General features: G+C 43.4%; 1 pseudogene; it reads right to left on the bottom strand.

Annotated features, from left to right (window-relative positions):
- Positions 1–1,344: 1,344 nt before the first annotated feature.
- On the bottom strand, positions 1,345–4,157 carry LOC129668792 (zinc finger CCHC domain-containing protein 9-like; annotated as a pseudogene).
- Positions 4,158–4,795: the final 638 nt, after the last annotated feature.

Below are 4,795 nucleotides of genomic sequence, written 5' to 3' on the forward strand. Positions count from 1 at the left end.
AAAAATAGTAACAATAAAGGGGAAAATAAAAACCTCTCTAAATTGCCCTGTTTTCCCCAGACACATGTCACATTTTTTTTCTATGATTTTAGTAACTACTAAAATAATAAAAATAAAAAAGGTGTGTTTCGGCCTCCTGCTCTGAGCTGCAGAGAAGAGGACTCAGCTGAAAAACAGCCGTTGTTTATCTCAGGTGAAACATTCTAGATTAAGTACAATCAAGACCTCTATAAAGTGTGATCAGCATTTCTAGGGAGCTGAAATCTTTCCCATTCCAGAAGATAACACACACACACACACACACACACACACACACACATAGGTGGGGGGGGATAGGAAAAATAAAACCCAGAAATGATAGGACAGGAAGAGAAAAGATCAGCAGAGCTGAAGGCTGATGGTAGAGTGAAAGAGGAAGAAACCCTCTAAAAGGTCAGATAGTGAAATAAGAAAAGACAAAAAGAAATGTTCAAGCCAGGCTAGCTGGGGCTAACTGTACTCTAGTTTTTCTCCTTAGGATGTGACAAGGGAGCCTGGTGACAGGACCACTGATTCCAGACACAGGAAACCGTGAGCTGCCCAGCTGAGTGTGCCAGAAAAGAAAACCACTCAGCCGAAGCCCAGCATATCCATTCTGAAGCTGGATAAATAGGAAAAGTAAAAGAGTTTAAAAAACGGGTAGTTCTGCAAATACTCTCTTGGTGACATTTTGAGGAAATACTTTTTTTTTAAAGTTTTAGAACACAACTGAGAAAAAAATGTTTTCATTTTGTAAGGAGTTCGTGGCTTCCTTTTTTTTTTCACAGCTGATACAACTTTATTCAGTACCAGAAGTTACAGATTTTGTGACAGCGTATAGATTTCTATTACAATAAACTGATATTCTGAATCAAGAACATGAAACAAAGTATCTATTCACAAACTCAAGGCTATGTGCTTTGATTGGGGGGGTCAGTTTTGATTCATAATTTATTAAAAAGCTGACGGCCACAATCAAGTACACAGTCACTTATTAACGTCTAAGTTTTTTCCGTTAAAGAATGTTCCTAGGCGCAATGCCTGTAACCTCAGTACTTAGGACATTGAGGCAGGGTTACTAGTGTGAAGACAACCTGGGTTACACACACTCTGTCTCAAATATAGACACACAGACACGCACCTACACAGACACGAGTCTAGAGAGTTCAATCACCCCGTACCCCTTGATAGACAGAATACGGGCGGCTTGTGCCACCAAGGTGTCTATAATACAGATTTGCCTCCACAGGTGCCCAGCTCTAACCTCTAAAGGCCTGCTTTGGAAAATACCAGTGAGGTAGTAATTAAGAACTGTACCAATTCTTATCAAAAATTAGCAGCTTCGGGTACTTCCGTTTTAGGTTTCTGCGATTTGGATACATCCAGAACTCCTTCACAGTCTGTACGCATTCCCTTTTCCTGGCGACCAACCGGGTTAATCTGTCTGAATCCTGATTTTCGGGGCAATCTTTAAGTGTTCCACAAAGCCACAGGCCTTACAGCCACTGCCGTCGACATAGACTCCTTTGCTATTATTGGGTCAGGACCTAGACAGGTGTGCCATTTCTCCACAGACAAAACAGTCTGTAAAAGGAAATTCACTGAAAGTCGGGTCTCTGCTGGCTCTGCGCGTGTTGAGCTCAGGCTCTGTGCACCGGCATCAGTAACAAATGCCAGCGTGCCCATGTCCTGCCATTCTAGCACAGCTGGGAAGTCAGCAATTCCGTGGCCGCGTTGTCTAGAATGGAAACACACTGTTGCATTTCTCGCTGCTGCTTGTCTTTTTAACCGTCTTCCTTCCTGTCAACTGTCTTTTTCTTTAAGGCCAGCGCAATTTCTCCCCTCACTTCCTGGCTGCCGGTTGCTACCAGCTCTCTATTGTGAATCATTTGTGAATTCTGTTTCAGGTATTCCGTGAATCCATTCACATCTTCATTCAAGTATTCATTTTTTTTCTCTTTTTGTTCTTTCCTATGTTTTGCTTGACATGCATCATTTTTAAGGGACAGCCCACTGATTTGATGTTGTTTGTGCTTTGGGAAGTTTTGGTTTGCTCACTCCACAGACCCCTTCTTCATGCCCTCCGAGGATGCTGCAGACAAGGGCCTCATATTATTTGAGATAGTAACTCTTTCATAAGAGGTATTTTACCAATCTGATGTGAATCCTCCAGAGCAGCTGAGACAGCAGGCCAGAGAAGCCGGTCCTGGGATGAGGGTGTGACCATTAGTTTCTTTCCTTTTTTACACATAAGATAAAATTTAAAGGAGTCCCATTAGGAGCTCACAAATCAGTGTCTGGTAAATACCAGAAATGAAGCTAACATTTCTTGGTGATGTTCTCTTATTTTTCCCTAAGTCTTCACTCTTAATAAAATTTCCAAGCAAGACTCACAGATGTGGCTTTTCATCATTCTGCAATACTTAAATCTAACTCATGTCACAATCTTTTTAATATGATTCTCTTTCTTCTAAGAGATGGTTCTATTAAGAATGTCTCCTGGCTCGACAGAACCAAAAAATCTGGGCACAGGGGTCTTTTTTGAGACTGATACTCCAACCAAGGACCACGCATGGAGATAACCTAAAACCCCTGCACAGATGTAGCCCATGACAGTTCAGTGTCCAAGTGGTTTCCATAGTAATAGGAAGAGGGACTGCCTCTGATTGGCCTGCTCTTTGATCACCTCCCCCTGAGGGGGGGATCAGCCTTACCAGGACACAGAGGAAGACAATGCAGCCACTCCTATTGAGACCTGATAGACTAGAATCAGAAGGAAGGAGAGGAAGACCTCCTCTATCAGTGGACTTGGGGAAAGGCATTCGTGGAAAAGGGGGAGAGAGGGTGGGATTTGGCGGGGAGGAGAAAGGGGTGTATGGGGGGTACAAAGTGAATAAAGTGTAATTAATACAAATTAAAATAAAAAAATTTCCAAAGAAACAGAAAAAGTGAAGCCATCGACAAAAAAAAAAAAAAGAAAGAAAAAAGAAAAAGAAAACAACAAAAAAAGAATGTCTCCTGAAATACACATAAGAACAAGATACTATCATCACCCTAACTCACATTCAAAATCCAGGCCCTGTTGGATCCAGGCTATCTTGGCACAGTATCATGTTAACGCCAGTTCTAAAGCTGACTTGGGCTTAATTGCTCCTTCGAACTGTTAAATTATACATGTCATGTTTCCTGTAATGCAGGGGGTTGCATATGTGACTTTTTTGATTGCACTTAGCGATGGATGCAGGAAGAGAAGAGTTCAAGGTCATCCAAGGCTACATAGTGAGTTCAAGCAGCCTAGAATGCATGAGACGCAGCCTCAAAAATAAGTAAATAAATACTTACTCCTTCAGATTTCTCTCTCTTTGCTGATCCAATCCATAGATTCTAAACAGTCTCCAACTTAACCCAGTTAGAAAATTAAAATGTCAAGAGCAGAACCAGGAAGAGATAGAACCAAAGTTTCCAGGGCAACAGAATGAAGCCTTGTGTACCTAAAGGAGCCACCATTGCCCCCCTCCTCCCCTCCCTCACTGCATCTGGCTAGTCAGGGAGCCAGAGAGGAAATCAGCCAGGATGGCAGGGGGCCCCTTACTCCAACAACAGCTAGCCGATGTTTGAGTGTTTTGAAACGACTGGAAAGGTTGATGGAGCATAAAAGACAGGTAGAAACATGTTTAAATATTATTATTTAATTACATGATTATTATGTATATAAATTAGTAATAAGGAACTGAGTTCGAAGCCGTATAATTAAAAAAATCGAGTGACTTTTTATTCCCATTATAAAATGCAGCTGAGTGAGCTGTGTTGAGAATCAGTTTACTGCAAGTAATCTTAATATTAACACTCAACAACTTCTTCCCTTCTGAGACATTGAGGAAATAAACCTTTTTTCTTTTATGTTAAAAAAAAAAAAAAAAACCTCAAAAGGAGTCTAGACATTTACCTTATGGGTCTGTGATTACTTTTTCCCACTCTAGGTTTCCCAAGCAGTTGCTTGTTGCAGGTACTGAGACAGATTTAGGATCGATATCTGCGAAGGACTGGGACAGGAATGGATTAGGCAAAGGGAAAAGTCGATACACCTCGGGCAGGCCACTCTGGGCCTGAAAGCTCCCACTGGATATGAAGAACTTCATTTTCCTCCCGGCCTCCACCTCAGTCCCTGAAGGTGGGTTCTTGAGTGGAGGGAGTCACGGGAAGCGACTCTGATGCTCTAGTGTGGGCCACACTCCCCACGGCTGGCCGGCAAGATCTGTTCTGATGGACCAGTTCCACAGGGCACAACCCAGCTGCTTCCATCGAAAGCACTGCCAAAGTCACTCAGCATTCCCAAACCACGTTTAAAAAGCGCGGAAAAAAGTAAGCTCTGGGAGTCTTGCCTTGGGCTTGTCCACATGTTTATTAAATCTAGTTTTATCATCCGAGGTTTCCCTCTGGAAAGCCACCGTTAGCTCTCTGATCATGGGCCTGTAACTTCAGCCCTCCCTGGCCGGGGATCCCTATGATAAAAGGCAGCGATGGCATCAAAGTGACCTTACAGTCTCAAGTCCTTGTGGAGCCACAGGAATGGAAACCAGGGTGATTTCTGGCTTGCTAGTTAGTTGGAATCTAAGCTCCAGCCAGCATGGGCAAACGCTCTGCCTTTGTTAGGTAAACAGCACACGCCACACGCCCCCTCGTGCTGTGGCTGCCCACGGGGAAGCGACCACGGTAGCCAGGGAGCATGCGAAGCCCTCCCCAGCTTAATCACCCAGCGAGGAGACGGGACTGCCTT

The sequence above is a fragment of the Psammomys obesus genome, unplaced genomic scaffold (genome assembly GCF_907164565.1).
Source record: "Psammomys obesus unplaced genomic scaffold, mPsaObe1.curated_primary_1811, whole genome shotgun sequence".
In the NCBI taxonomy this organism is placed as follows: Eukaryota; Metazoa; Chordata; class Mammalia; order Rodentia; family Muridae; genus Psammomys; species Psammomys obesus.